The 16,340-nt window shown below is 43.8% G+C and overlaps 1 protein-coding gene and 1 pseudogene across 2 annotated transcripts in view; one reads left to right on the top strand and one right to left on the bottom strand.

Moving 5' to 3' along the window:
• Positions 1 to 16,340, top strand: part of C1QTNF7 (C1q and TNF related 7) — a 95,529-nt gene that overhangs the window by 29,068 nt on the left and 50,121 nt on the right. The window contains exon 1 of one of the 2 annotated variants that reach the window (XM_024212273.3): positions 11,149 to 11,266. The exons of the other annotated variant lie outside the window; for it this stretch is intronic. The gene's annotated coding sequence lies outside the window, so the exon portion shown is untranslated. Of the gene's footprint in view, positions 1 to 11,148; positions 11,267 to 16,340 lie in introns of those variants that run through there. 2 annotated transcript variants of the gene reach the window in all.
• On the bottom strand, positions 6,090 to 6,234 carry LOC112115249 (annotated as a pseudogene).

Below are 16,340 nucleotides of genomic sequence, written 5' to 3'. Positions count from 1 at the left end.
GGGGTTCTGTGTGTGTAACAGAAGCTTGATAGAGTGCCAAAATTCTTCCTCCAAGGGAATTGTTTGTATATTCTAAAATGAAAAGAAGAATTAAAAAAGGATAAGAATTCTGGTTATTAGAGAAACCTATGTGCAAGGCTTATTATTTCAAAGTGCTGCAGCAGTGCAGCATTAGCACTTCGGGTATGTCTACACTACGAGAGTAGTTCGATTTCACTTAAATCGAATATGTGGAATCGATATTGCAAAGTCGAACGTGTGTGTCCACACTAAGGACAGTAATTCGACTTTGTGAGTCCACACTAACGGGGAAAGCGTCGACATTGGAAGCAGTGCACTGTGGGCAGCTATCCCACAGTTCCCGCAGTCCCCACTGCCCATTGGAATTCTGGGTCAAGCCGCCAATGCCTTCTGAGTAAAAAAATGTGTCGAGGGGGCTTTTGGGTAACTGTCGTCATCCGTCCATCACTACCGCCCTCCCTCCCTCCCTGAAAGCGCCGGCGGGAAATCAGTTCGCGCACTTTTCTGGTCAGTGACAGCGCGGACGCCACAGCACTGCAAGCATGGAGCCCGCTGCGACCATCGCTGCAGTTGTGTCCGTTGTCAACGCCTCGCAGCTTATCATCCACCTTTCCCAGAGGCAGATGCAGATAAATCAGGCGAGGAGGCTACGGCACCGCGGTGAGAGCCTGAAGTCTGAGAGTAGCACAGGCCTGTCAGAAAGCACGGGACCCAGCGCCGAGGACATCACGGTGACAATGGGTCATGTGGATATTGTGGAACGGCGATTCTGGGCCCGGGAAACAAGCATGGACTGGTGGGACCGCATAGTGCTGCAGGTCTGGGATGAATCCCAGTGGCTGCGAAACTTTCGCATGCGGAAGGGGACTTTCCTGGAACTTTGTGAGTTGCTGTCCCCTGCCCTGAAGCGCAATGACACCCGGATGCGAGCAGCCCTGACTGTCCAGAAGCGAGTGGCCATAGCCCTCTGGAAGCTTGCAACGCCAGACAGCTACCGGTCAGTCGCGAACCACTTTGGCGTGGGCAAATCTACCGTGGGGGTTGTTGTGATGCAAGTAGCCAACGCAATCGTTGAGGTACTGCTCTCAAAGGTAGTGACCCTGGGAAACGCGCAGGCCATCATAGATGGCTTCGCCGCGATGGGATTCCCAAACTGCGGTGGGGCTATAGATGGAACTCACATCCCTATCCTGGGACCGGACCACCAGGCCAGCCAGTACATTAACAGAAAGGGCTACTTTTCAATGGTGCTGCAAGCACTGGTGGACCATTGGGGACATTTTACAAACATCAACGTCGGATGGCCGGGCAAGGTTCATGACGCTCGCGTTTTCAGGAACTCTGGTCTGTTTAGATGGCTGCAGGAAGGTATTTACTTCCCGGACCACAAAATAACTCTTGGAGATGCCTCGGGGACCCAGCCTACCCGCTAATGCCCTGGCTCATGAAGCCCTATACTGGCGCCCTGGACTCTGAAAAAGAACTCTTCAACTACCGGCTGAGCAAGTGCAGAATGGTGGTGGAGTGTGCTTTTGGCCGTCTCAAGGGGAGATGGAGAAGCTTACTGACTCGCTGTGATCTCAGCGAAACCAATATCCCCATTGTTATAGCAGCTTGCTGTGTGCTCCACAATCTCTGTGAGAGCAAGGGGGAGACCTTTATGGCGGGGTGGGAGGTTGAGGCAAATAGCCTGGCTTCTGATTACGCCCAGCCAGACAGCCGGGCGATTAGAAGAGCCCAGCGGGACGCGCTGTGCATCCGGGAGGCTCTGAAAGCTAGGTTCCTGAGTGAGCAGGGTAACCTGTGACTTTTAAGTTTGTGTACAGAGAAGCTGAACCTGCCCCCCTTTCTTTACCCACTAAATGTTCAGTATCCTCTCCAGTTACATACCCCCTTCACCCCCTTCCAACACACGTTTAAAAATAAAATGACTTCTATTTTGTTAATGGACACCATTTTCTTTATTACTGTTTTCGCGGGAATGTTTTAAACCTGGGACGCAGACTGTGGTGGGGAGCGGGTGTAGTGTACTGATGCAAATGACGCTTCTAAACTCCAGGAATGACAGGCTCCGCACTGGTGGACTGGTTGTTTCAACGGAGCCTGCCAGCCCTCCTGATCGGGACTGCGTGTATGTGGGGGCTATGTGACTTTGTGGCAGGGGGAGGAGGGTTACAGATCCCCTGCTGCTTGGCTCTGTGATCCAGGATAAGGACCGCTGCATAAGATCTGTAACTGCCCTCCCCCGCCACAAAGTCACAGAGCAACCCTCCCCCCCTCCACACACACAACATGAAAACCACCTCCCAGACTGACCAGGGTAACTAGTGACTGCACTGTGTGTGTGCCCTGCTGCTGTCCTGTCCAATTACAACCCCCTTCCCCCCCTTCAGACAGACTCTCCTCTAAAGAACATGATGGAAACAGTAATGAACAGAAACGTATTTTTTATTAACAACCACACATGAAACTGGGGGGTGAAACTTGGACGGGGGCTTGGGTGAGGTGGGAAGGAAAGGACTTTTCAAATTTTGGGGAATGAGAGCCTTCTGGTGCTTGAGCAGTCTGCAGGGGTGGAGTGAGAGTTTTCACGGACTCTGCCGCCCCTCCTTCTTTGGACTTTGGGTGAGGGGGGTATGGGACTTGGTGGCGGGGGAGGGCGGTTACTGATAGACTGCAGCGGGGCTCTGTCCTCCTGCCTCCGTTCCTGCAGAACATCCACAAGGTGCCGGAGCGTGTCCGTTTGCTCCCTCATTAGTCCAAGCAGCGTTTGAGTCACCTGCTGGTCTTCCTGCCGCCACCTCTCCTCACGTTCCATGTGTGTCCGGTGCATTTGGGACAAGTTCTCCCTCCACTGGGTCTGCTGTGCTGCCTGGGCTCGGGAGCAGCCCATTAGTTCCGAGAACATGTCCTCCCGCGTCCTCTTCTTCCTCCGCCTAATCTGCGCTAGCCTCTGGGAGTGTGATGCCAGGCTGTGTTGGGAGACAGTCGCAGATGTGGCTGTGGGAATGGGAAAAAGGGAGTGAATTCCTCAGAAAGATAAATTTCGTTGTGAACAAAGAACAGTCTTTCTCTGTGAACAAGACCATGCACTGTACCTATCACATGCGCACTCAGGACAAGGTCGAATTTTCGGCCCTCGCATTCAGTGCCTGGGGTCTTGCACTGCCGATTTGAGAAGCGGGGCAGGACACTGGAATTTGTGTAGCAGGCAGACATGGTAAGCCGTAGACTTGTGGCTGCTTAAAACTTTGATAGTAGCACTGGCCTCCTTTCACATTGAAAGCAATGCTAGTCCCTGCTGCCAGCAATCCGGCAAGCATCAACTCTGCCCCTGTCCCACCCCCTCGCGGCTGTCCTAGGGAAAGATCCCTGTATGCCGCTCCTCTCCCGCCTCCACCGCGTGGCTGTAAACGGGCGGTTACAGTTCTGTAAAGGAACGGGCAAGCAGTCCCAATACTAACATTCCCCTACCTAATTCAAAGCAGGTCACCATGAGCGACATCACCCTGATGAGGATCTCAGACAGAGATAAAGAAAGAATGCTTCGGGAAAGCCTGCAAAGACCAGGGCCGTATGCCACCATGCTCTGCAGGGCAATGATCCCGGAGTACCTGATGGTCTCCTGGCGCGGAAACGTTTCATACCACGGAGGACCCAATAAGGCCGCTCTCCCCAGGAACCTGATGCAAAGGCTTTCCAATTACCTCCAGGAGAGCTTCGTCGAGATGTCCCAGGAGGATTTCTGCTCTATCCCCAGACATGTAGACCGCATTTTACTGTAGCTGCACTGGCAGGGACTAAACAGTAGAGCGGCTTGGGCAGAACAATCATGCAAAACCGGACATTGTTAGATTTGTTTTTAATAGTTGCACTGCCAGGGACTGAAACGTTAAGCGCCTAGGGCAAACTAATCATGAGAAACCCATTGTTGGTATTGTTAAAATTCCTGTTCTGTTAAAAATAAATGTTTAGAGGTTTAAAACACTTACTGGCTGATCCTTCCCCTGATTCTTTGTCCAGGTTAATGGCTGGGGACGGTTGGTAGGGGATCTCTGTGAGGGTGATGAAGAGATCCTGGCTGTCGGGGAAATCAGCGTTGCAAGCGCTGTTGACTGCCTCGTCCTCCTCATCTCCTTCCTCATCTTCCCCGTCCGCTAACATGTCCGAGGAACCGGCCGCGGACAATATCCCATCCTCAGAGTCCACGGTCACTGGTGGGGTAGTGGTGGCGGCCGCACCTAGGATGGAATGCAGTGCCTCGTAGAAACGGGATGTCTGGGGCTGGGCTCCGGAGCGTCCATTTGCCTTTTTGGTCTTCTGGTAGCCTTGTCTCAGCTCCTTGATTTTCACGCGGCACTGCGTTGCATCCCGGCTGTATCCTCTCTCTGCCATGGCTTTAGAGATCTTCTCGTAGATCTTTGCATTCCGTCTTTTGGAGCGCAGCTCGGAAAGCACGGACTCATCACCCCACACAGCGATGAGATCCAAGACTTCCCGATCAGTCCATGCTGGGGCCCTCTTTCTAGTCTGAGATTGCACGGCCATCTCTGCTGGAGAGCTCTGCATCGTTGCCAGTGCTGCTGAGCTCGCCACGATGTCCAAACAGGAAATGAGATTCAAACTGCCCAGACAGGAGAAGGAATTCAAATTTTCCCGGGGCTTTTCCTGTGTGGCTGGTCAGAGCATCCGAGCTCGGACTGCTGTCCAGAGCGTCAACAGAGTGGTGCACTGTGGGATAGCTCCCGGAGCTATTAGCGTCGATTTCCATCCACACCTAGCCTAATTCGATATGGCCATGTCGAATTTAGCGCTACTCCCCTCGTTGGGGAGGAGTACAGAAGTCGAATTTAAGAGACCTCTATGTCGAACTAAATAGCTTCGTGGTGTGGACGGGTGCAGGGTTTATTCGATGTAACGGCGCTAAATTCGACATAAACGCCTAGTGTAGACCAGGCCTTAGTGGAGATGCTACCTACGCCCAACGGGAGAGCTTCTCCCATCAGCATAAGTAATCCACTTCCCTAACAGGCGGTAGCTATGTTGATGAGAAAAGCCTTCCCGTCGACATAGCACTGTCTACACCAGCAGTTAGGTTGGTATAACTATGTGCTCAGGGCTGTGGAAAATCCAGACCGCTGAGCAATGAAGTTATATCAACATAAGTTTATAGTGTAGACCAGGGCTCAGAAATAGAGGCTTATAGAAAAGACACGGCTGATTGTCATTTGAGTACCTTTTATACTTTGTTTACTCAAGTGGTCAACATTAATGAGAGAGAGTAACGAAAGGTTTTGTTTTGTTTTCCTCTATAAATATCAGATTTAATTTTTTTTATTAAAGCTAATGTTAAAAACTTAGATAGTACACAGGTTAAGAAAAGAGTGTCTGTACATCTGGATATAGTGCTTAAATTATGCACATATACAAAGTTTGTTTTTAAAGTCATAAGATACATATAGTGCATAATCACGTACACCCAAATTTAGGTGAATAAATTTAAGAATACAGTTTAGATATTAGCATCCAAAGTATTCGGGTACATCACTCATGAAAAGTTATACAGAGAGTTGGATGTGGAAATATAGCAATGAGTGAAGATTGTCCCTCAGTAATTGAGAATTTAGGGTAGGTTGTCCATTTAGAAAATACAATCCATGAGGAAAGTATTTCAAACCTTCCTCCTCTTCTGCTCCTATAAACTATTCCTAATCTAGGAAAACATTTACAGAGACTATTCCCTAATCTAAAACAGTGACATTTTCTCAAGATGACACAGATGAAAGACTGATCCAAACCTCACACTTTTGGAAGGTATACTAATGAGAGCAGGGGGAGCACCTACATAGAATAGACTAAGAAAAGAGTCACTTAAATGGCCTATAAACAACAGTAAAGTAAAATTAAGAAAAGCAGCTCCCCCCCCCCAGCGACTCCACTAAGAACAAAATACAAATACAAAATACAAATAACTAACCCACAATAATAAGAAATATATTAACATTACAAACAAGACAGTAACACAACAATTTTTTTCACTTCCTTTTAACCAGAATATTCTCCCAGATGGGAGGTGCACCTTTCCTGGAAGCACTGCAATACAAGGTTGATGCATGGAGTGGATGGAGCAAGCTCCTATTCCAGCTCCCTGTTTCAAAAATCCATTTAATAAAAGGTGTTGTTTTGTTTTCCTCTATAAATATCAGATACTAAGATACAGCCAAATCCTGAGCAAGGTTCTGATCCTATATAAGACCAGATTCCAGTAGAAGTGGCACAATTTCACTCAGCTGAGAAGCCAAGTCATAACCTGTATGGGGGACTCTTAAGGCTCAAGCTATGGAAAATGCCTATGTGACAACTCTGCACATTCTGGGCCCTGCAGTAACTGTGAGGTTGAGGATGCCTTCCCCCAGCCCTGCTGTACTTCAGTGCATTTTTCTTCCTTTCACTCAGACTTTGCTTCACTTCTGAGTATTTGGCCAATAGTCTCTAGAGTCATCATGATGTTACCAGAGGACAATCAAAAATACTGTAGCTGTAAGAACCCACCTGCAATCCTGACACATCTGTGAATGCACATATAATACTTAGTAAAACAGTTGTCACTTTAAACATAGCAATAACATGCAGACTACTGTCTACTGCTCCTACCCAGACCTGAAGAAGAGCTCTGTGTAAGCCCGAAAGCTTGTCTCCCTTACCAACAGAAGTTGGTCCAATAAAAGATATTACCTCACCCACCATGTCTCTCTAATATCCTGGGACCGACACGGCTACAACAACACAGCATACTGCTCCTACAGTGAGACAATCACGTACAATCATAGTACAAAACAAAGCCTGCAGAATGCTTTTTTCCAGCTTACACAGCTGTGTTATGGCTGATGCGGACTTGAGTACTGGGAACAAACTAACAGCATGTGCGCACGTGCTCAAGGTGCACTGCACACTGAATCATTTCTCTTTACTAAAAGCAGAATCCTTGGATTAGCAATAGAAGCACACTTGTGGCTAGCTGGCTCTGAAACTGGTTGTGTGCTCCAGATATTTGTACTGAAAATGTAATTATAGAACAGAATCGGATTTGGTTTTCAATAGTGCTTTCTTCTGAGAATCTCAAAGTGCTTTACAAGGTATTGGATAAGTGCTAGTACAGCGACGGTCTAAACAAGCAATTGGCACTCAGTACTAGCACACAAACTTCACTGGATGTTAAAGCCAGCATACTACAACATTAGGGCCAGTTCCTGAAACCTGAATTCGTAAGCAGTCCTGTTTTGTTCATGCAAACTACATCTCAAACACTCTACGTACTAAAAGTAAATAAAAATACAGCTATGAAGCTGAATGAAAAATAATAGCACAGTTAAATTAAAATGCATGAACAAGGTAGAAAAGAGATGTTTGTGGATGACTGAGGGCTTGTGTACACTTGAAACACTACAGCGGCACAGTTGCAGCACTGAAGCTGCACCACTGCAGCACTTAACTTTCAACACTACCTAGGCTGACGGGAGAGGTTCTCTGCCCCAAGAGGTGGTAGATAGGTCAATGGAAGAATTCTTCTGTCAGCCTAGTGCTATCTACTCCAGGGTGTAGGTCACCTTAACTGGAATGTTCAGAAGTGTGGATCTTTCATACTCCTGAATGACGTATCTGGATCAACCTCACTTTCTAGTGTAGACCAGACCTTAATAAAGAGGAAGAGTCTGAGGCAGAGTGACTCAGGAAGATTGTTCTAGATGTCAGGAGCTGCAGAAGAGAAGGCTCTTGCAGTAGCAGTGGCAAGACTAGGTGAAGGGGCTGAGAGGAGTGAGAGCAGAGCTAGGGGAGTGAAGGGGAGATCTGAAACAAGATCCATTGGGTAATATAGGGCTAGCCCATGAAAAGTGAAAAACAAGGTAGGAACATTTGAACTGGATCCTGAAATGAACGGCAATCAGCGGAGTAATTTGAGGATAGGGATGATGGTGGCGTACTTCTTTGTATGTCTAAGAAGGAAGACAGCAGGATAGGCAATATAACTGGAGTGCAGAGAATGGAGATGCGGGGTGGGAGCACATGGAGAGAGGATTTGCAATAGTCCCTGTGAGAGTTAATGAAGGCATGGATGATGAATTGATCAGTAATGGAATTACCCCAGGACTTGGGAAATGTGGCAGGTTTGGTAATACAAAGACTTGTCCTATGAGGCAATAAGGTTATCAGGAGTATTACGTTTATCACCTACTCTTCTTGAAAAGTGCCAGAGGACCTTTGGGTCAGATTCTTAGCTGGTGTAACTCTATTTATCTCAAAGGAATTAGGCTGATTTACACCATTTGAAAACCTGGCCCTTCAATTTCTACCTCAGTAGTCAATGGAAAAGGATGAAAAGGACAGTGGTTTGTTTGTCTCATCCCTCTACTGCACCACTGCGGTGCCACTGCTGGGTATAAGCCCACTTCTTAGTGGGCGACTTGAACCCAGGACCATCTGAGATGATTTTCCTGTGTTGAGATAGTTATTTGTATCCATGCCAGTTTTAAAGTAACCTCCTAGCTTAAGAGGTATTGATTAGACTAAAAAGCCAACAGTTTTAAATATATTTGCATTTCAACACACACATTCAGTGAATTATTGCATTTTGCTTTTTAAAACCAGTAGGCAGATAAGACGGGAAAGAGAGAAGCACTGGAAAGAGATGAAAGGGGAAGGGTTAAAATGAGGAGACTCTTAAAACCCAAAATTTACACAGTTTAAGAGAGGAAGTGGATATAAATGGAAACTACATTGGGGAGTGAGAACTCTTCTCTCGTTCAACTCAATATATCATTGTTCAATAGCCAGCTACAACTGGAAAAGGAATCTCAATTACAAATAAACCAGGCTTTGAAGTTGTGCCTGTGTTTTAATGTCTTCAATAAAGTTTACAAATAAAAAGGAGACCATGACTGAACTTCAAAGAAGATCTTGACAATCCAAATTTAAAATGTTTAGAAAGTTGTGGAGACCCTTTGACAGCATTTAAAGTCATGTCAGGTACTGGACGATTGAGCTCTTCGTAATTTTTCATTTTAATTTTTTTCTCAACAAAACATGATCTTTTTCTGAAACTGGAAATGTCCATAAAAAGCTTCCAGTTTTTTTAAAAAATTCTATTTTTTCATTAAAACCAGAAATTTTGAAATGTTGATGTTTTGAAATTTTGGGTTTTGTTTTTGTTTTTCCCCTTTCTCTTTTTTGCCACTGAATACAGTAGAATAAATGAGGACCAGCTGTTCTTTCTTTTTTCATTTCTTTTCTTTTGCTATTCTGTAGTTTATCAAAACTTCCTCAACTTTGGAAAAGTTACAGAGCGTCAAAAGGGAAAAGAAGTGGGAGGAAAGACCCTGGGGTATCATTAATTCTGTTGTATTCACTGGTAACATGAAAAGGCGGAAAACACCAAAAAAACAAACATATCAACATTTGAAAAAGTTTTGTTAACATTTTTGAAAATCTTTGTCAAACTGTTTTTCCTTTTTTGATCAGTTCTACAGTACAGTGAATGCAGGAGCTCTGCCTTCTACTTTTAGATGAGAATTGTCATTTTGATTGATTTTTCCAAAACCCTGAAAAGATGAATAAATGTCATGTATAATAATTTTGTAGTTTAATGTTCTTCTTGTGATTTTGTGTGTGTGTGTGTGTATACTAAAAATGTACCAGGTACTTTGCAACCAAATACATTTATCCTATAGGCTAGGTTGCTATATCATCTCTTCTACTTATGTGCCCTACCAGAGTGGTAGCTATGTGAAACAAGATATCAGAATGCTAACTTAAAGAGACTTCCCTTCTCACATCAAAGGGGAAGGTGCCTCTAATGTCAAGGATGAAGAAAGATACTGATGTGACCCCCTCTTGCTCTTGGATAAACTATCACCAGAGGGGTCACTTTAAGAATCAAATATACCAAAGGTAGTGAATGAAAATAAAGAAAATCAGTGGCTACGAGAACAACTTCAGTGGCATGTTTCACCTTTAAGAATTATTAACATGAGTTAGGGTTTGTAGGATTGAGGCTAAAACGGGTGAGTTGTTCAGCACCAAAGGAATTAGCAGACAGTAAAGATATAAAGGGAGGGTCAGAATAGGTTCTTGCTTATAAAAACAATTACTATTACAGAAATGGTGTTTTCCTTACTCCTTTATTTATATTATATTGTATGCTGGAAGGCAAATCTCACTGAACAAGCAACTGAAAGACTAACATTTAAAATGAGGAACTGACCTGGCACGTTTTAATACCATTTGCCCATTATTTTTTGCATATCTTCCCTCGAAGAGCATGGATCTTCTTTCTACTCAAAACGTATAGCTAAATATTTTGGTCTGGATTATTGTCTTTTGCTTGATACAGTCTAACCATTTGCTCCACTGGCACTTGCTCCAAATGCTTGTCTTGTTGTTTTACAAAAGCTATAGCTATTTTTGAAATGGCAAACAAACAAAAAGAGAGAAAATGGAAAAAAACGTCATTTTTGGAGGAGGGAGAAATCTGTAAAAGGCTGCTTGCTCCCAGGCTATGTATGATATCATGAATGCCACGTTTTAGTCTGGGATGCATTTACCGGCTAAGATATTGAAACTCTTAGAAAATCCAGGTTTATAACAGAAAAGCAAAAGTAACCTGTTTAGGAATATTAATGAGAATAAACGGAAGGCGCAGAATCTGAAAACCCTAGGGCTTGGGTATTTGTGAAATCAAAGAAAGAAGGTTGTTACATTTGTGAACAAAATAAAAGCTGAAAACATGCACAATGCAGTTACCCCAGTGTGTCTCTGCAGGAAGTAGTGTTCCTATAACTTACCAATGTTTAAAATGTCATACCACAGTTCCTATGCTAAAATTGTTCATTCTTATGTTACTGCTCAAATATGCACTGAGGAGAGGGCCAACAGATATAGTAGATTTATTCTAGTTGTTGCCAAGGTCAAGGATTCTTTTTTGGATTCAGCCAGCAGGGAACTCTTTCCTCAGTAACAACCGATAGACTGTCTGCTTTGCATTCTGTTGTCAGTGTGCACCACTGATAAAAAAAAAAAAAAAAAAACCCTATGTGAGAATATTTTTAAAGGGGAACCAGGAAATTATTTATCAATGTGAAGCACCAGAGAGTTATGTATAGTCTTCAGTGCCAAAGTTAGGGGGTTTACAGCACAACATCTGCATTCACTATAATTCAGACTCCAGCTGCTGGAAGCTCTTGCAAGGCATGTAAGTACAGGGCTTCATTTCTCTGAAGCAAACTTACTTTATTCTCTTGCCTCATAAAGATGCTCAAGCAACCCAAATTTCAAATGGGTTTGGTTATGCTATGTCTGTTTTTATCTGGCAGTGTTGCACTGAATAATGCATGCCCGTGTGCATGATAAATAACTTGCCTATTCTAAGAATGAATTGCGTGTGAACTGTGACAAGAGCAGAGTCTGTATGCTGATCAGTCTCTCTTTTCTTTTAAGTTCACTGAGAGCTCTGTTCTCCATTTGTGATCTGCATGGAGAATGATTCCATTTCTTTGATTCTGTACCATGTTTTCAAGGAAAATGTGAAGTTGACAGCAAAATGTAAAACCTGTGTAAATAAGAGTGATTAGTAGAAAGCAAGTGTTCACAGAAATGTCAGAGTCCAGTAGCATTGTATGAACTGCATTGAACAAGGGCTGTTGGTGTGACTTATATGTTGTAGCCATTAGGTTTGGATGGGCACTGACTGTTCAGCAAAAAGAACATGAAAAGGCGTATCAGACATTTTTGGATGCTTGATAAAAGCTCGTCTCATTTTTCTTGTTCGTATTTAAGTTCTGAAGTAGTCATTGTTGTGGAGTCATTTGAGGGGTATGTTTTTTGTTGTTCTTCCAGCTTCCAGGTTCAGCGTAGTGCAGTCACATATTTTATTAACATTGAGCCAGATCCCACAGTTCCTCCATATTCTTAACTCGGGGCAAAATCCTGCTGACATCAATATGCCAAAGTAAGGACTGCAGGGTCTGGCCGGTTCTTGTACTGATTTCATACCTGCAGATAGTACAAAGTGTGAATGATGAACCATTGTTGTGTCCAAAGGTTCCCAAAACTAAATGTCTTTATTAAGCAGGGCAGATTTAGTTTCATGTGAAGTCAAAAGTTCAGTGGTTCATCAGAAGCCTGTCCAAAACTTCAGGATGTCTCCTCTCACTCAAACAGACTCCCAACTCCTCGCAGCTTTGCTAAAGCACCCGGTCCTTCCGACTTTCATCTCTCCTTCCCTCCCAGTGCCCATCTATCAGTACCTTCAGAGAGGCCTCTCCCTCTATTCCTGCAACACTCTGAAAGGCACAAGGCCCTGGAAATCTGGCATCTTCCCACCTGGCGATACTGGTTATCATTATTTATCATTTATGTTACCACAGTGACACACTGTGCAAAGTGCTCTGCAGATGCAAAGAGATTGCCCCTGCTTCAAAGAGCTTGTTCCCATTCCCAGTCCTTCCACAAACCTTAGTTTCCTCTCTCTCCCCCCCTATGACTTTTCTTTGCTTTTAGAGACAGGGAAGTTATGGGGGTGACGTACAAGGGCCTGATCCAAAGAATACTGAGGTCAATGGAAAGACACTGACTTCACTGAGGTTTGAATAAGGGCTCCAAATGTATAGATGGGTCTACTGGAGAGCTGAGGTTGAAGGTAAAGCTGAGGAGAGTTGAAGTTGAAGGTAAAACTCTCTTTGACTTCAGTGGGAACAGGATGCAGGTCAGTGTGAGAAAGCTTGCAGGGTGGGAACAGTAGCATATTAGACAGTTATAGAGATAAGAAGGAGTTATTGGATAGAGGTGGGGATGCCAGAAGATTCACAGGGAAGACAGAAGTCTCAGTCATTAAGGGAGTAGTGGGAAATGTTCACAAATGTTCTGAGTGTGAAAAAACATTCAGGTTCAACTTGAAGATGAAATTCTTTTATTTCCCTTTCTTGCTCAGTTTCATGGCCAACTCATCCCTAGTCAGAAAAACGTTACTCCAGTAAGAACATAGGTTGTATTTTCAGGATGTGTGTGTGTTCATGTGTTTTATTAGTCTCTTGGCAGCAAATACATCTTCTGAGCAGAAAAACTTTCTGAAACTTTCATAGTCTATTGCTTTGATGCAGCAGATGTCTATGATAAGCAGATGGTTATAGCTTTGGATTTTTTTTAACATCTTCAGATATTCTGTTGTATATTTTTTCTATGAGCAGGAATGTATGGGGTCTCACCATACAGAATTGATCCAGTGAATGAAGAGCATCGATGTCTGGGTGCATGATGTCATTTCCTAGCCCACAAACTCATAAACCACATGTCATCTAAGAGGTTTTGTTGTGGGCTATTTTTGCCCCATTACTCAATGTGTGTAACATTTTCAAGTTAGAAACTGAGTGCCAAATTCTGTTTTCAGATGCACGAGTCTGGTGCAAGCTGTGTCAATGCAAGCAAGCAAAGTGAGGAGTGAGTGGAGTTTCAGCAGTATAATTGCAGCCTGAATTTTGACTCTGATGTATATGTAGTAAAAAGGCTGAAATTTCATTACTGCAAAATTTCTTAGACAAAATAATGCAGTGCCTGTGGCAATACCTAAGACATGTTTGCATTTTTATTCTAAAACTTTATTTTCAAGAGCTGCGATATCGATGAAATCTGCTCTGTGAGTAATCTGAGAATGTAAGATCTTAGCCTAGAAATAGATTTTGGAACATAAATTGGAAATATAAGGGTGAGATCCTGGCCCCACTGAAGTCCTTTCTCCTTCCCACTCTTCCCCCACTTTGAGACTTAAACAGGGTTTTTTTGGGACTCTGCAGACAGCCTGTGACGTGACAATATTGGTTAAAACTGAATTAGTTAATTTTAGAAACAGATTATTGCATATGTACAGTATATTTTTAAATTAAAAATAACATAAGAATTGTTACCAACATGGATTTAATATGCATGGAAGGCACTAGTAGTGACCTGCTAGAGCATAAGAACCTCATTCTGATTAATGGTTGGGAATTTTTCAATTACAATGCCATCAGGACTTCATACAATGGAAAGCTGATACTGTCTATTGCTGATAATTGCTTCCTGCAGGGGTTTTTGCATCTTTCTCTTGAACAGCTGGGACTGGCCATTGTCTCAGACAGGGTACTGGCCTAGACCGACTGTTGGCTTTTCCCAGTGTGGCAATTCCTGTGGGGTTTTTTGGAAGCATTAAGTTCTATTTTGTGTCTGATACTGTAGGGGAAAAAATATAAATAAAAACAAATCGAAGTAGGTTTCGTCCTGATGGCCCACAATGACTATTATTACCAGATGACACAAAGGGTTAGGAATTTGTATACCAAGTGGGAGAGAGTTGGCTGAAATATGAGACTGTTGGGATGCTTTTCTCTTTTAAATTGTGACTGTTTAAAGGTTGTGAACACGTTAATGCACTAAAAATTCCAGGTGGCACTCTGCTACCTGACAGCGACATTGTTTGCAGAAAGGATCTTTTAAATAAATCCTGTTAACCTACTTTCGGGGGCGTGCCAAGCTTCTTTCACATCAGTCTGCATTCTAACAGATTAGGTCAAAATTCTGATCACCGTGTAGAGCCCTCGTGCACAGGTATCTATTTTAGGTACTCATATGACCCCCTCTCCCATTTCTGTAGTATTTGAGCACCTCATAATCTTTAATTTATCTATTCTTATAACATCCCAGAGTTTGCAGATGGGAGAACTGAGGCAAGACTAATTGTTATGCCAAAAAACTCTCTGGGGAGAATAGGGATTTGAATCTGGGTCTTCTGAATCCCCAGCTAGCACCCTAACCATTGGCTCATTCTTCCTCTAGGTATAGCCTACTCTGGGCATCATTGGAACTACCAGTAACCTCAGTGGGAGTCAACACTATCACTTGATTTTTGGGGCCCTGCTTGAAGTGAGACAGGGGGCTTGGTAACTAGGCAGAGCTGGGTAACTTGCATGGCTCTATAGGTGGGCACCTTGGATCTGCTTTTGTTCTCTTAGGGAGTGGATTCAGAGGGTTTGCCTCTGGGGAAGATTATGCCCCCAAAATTCATCCATTCAGTTGGTGTAAATCAGTCCACCTCCACAAAGAAAAACTGCAGCGTTCTCTGTTATGGTGAACGTTGTCATCATACAAAACATTCTCCCCCCAGAATCTAATGGTCTTTGGAGGATCTTGGCTCATGAAGAAGCTGTCAGATGATGGAGTGTGGAGGCCCAACATTGGCATCACAGCAGTTGGGGAGAGGTGTGGTTAGTGGGATCCCTATGGTAGGCGGAGTGACAGACAGTCCTGTTGACTTCTCCATACTGCTGTGAGAAGATTTGTCCTGCACTCGCTCTAGTCTGATGCCTCCTATCAGTGCTCTCAAGTCGACTGAGGGCTCTCATACAAATTCTGCAGTTTCATTTTGGAATACTTTGAACTTCTAATAAATCTAAATGCCCATTTTGTTTGCAAGCTTGGTGAGAAAGACAGTTAAGTCCCACCAGGTCTACAAAGAGTCCCATGAATCTGCTCACTGTGTGGCACTTCGCTTCCTGTGGGTTTCCCATGGGAGGGGCACAATGGCCATCTAGTATCTCAGCCTTCAGAAGGAGCTTTTCAGTGTAGGATTTAACCACATGAACTCTTCCAACTTTTAATGAACTTCGCTTCTGTAGTCAAAGCCACTATGTACATCACGCTAAAAACTTGTCCTTATAGAGTTTCACCTTCAGATAAGCCTGCTGTCCTCTGTTGTGGTTAGGTTTTAGGTATTTCCTTCTTGGGGTGCTGGAGTATTTTCTGGATTATTAGTGTCTTTTTTCTAAAGTGTCTGTGTACTACATATTATAGCAGTGCATCATTTCCCTGTAGCTTTGAGAATCAGTATCTTTTGCGCTGGTGTTTAGCACTGCTCTTGAAGTTCACGAGGTAATGCAGACTTCATGCTTGGCTAGTTTTTGCTTCATATGGCTTCTACCATCTTGTCTACATTGCTGCCAGTGTTTTCTATCACCTCCACAGGGACACCAGATGCATCTAACGGCTCCATCTTCAGTTTCCAAACTGAAACAAACCGTGGAAAGCAGCCATATGTTGTTCAGATACTGGCGGGGGGTGGGGGGGGGGGGGGGGAGGGAGATTGTTTCTTGCTCAATCAGTTCACTCACTGAGAATTTGCTTTGTCTCAAATACTGTCACTCTTTTGTCCCTATTTTTTCTACACCTAATTATAACATTTAACTATAACTGAAGAAAAGAAAAGAAAAGAAAAGAAAAGAAAAGAAAAGAAAAGAAAA

The sequence above is a fragment of the Terrapene carolina genome, unplaced genomic scaffold (genome assembly GCF_002925995.2).
Source record: "Terrapene carolina triunguis isolate 2854851 unplaced genomic scaffold, T_m_triunguis-2.0 Scaffold66, whole genome shotgun sequence".
NCBI lineage: Eukaryota > Metazoa > Chordata > Testudines > Emydidae > Terrapene > Terrapene triunguis.
This window is presented reverse-complemented; position numbering and strand designations above follow the sequence as displayed.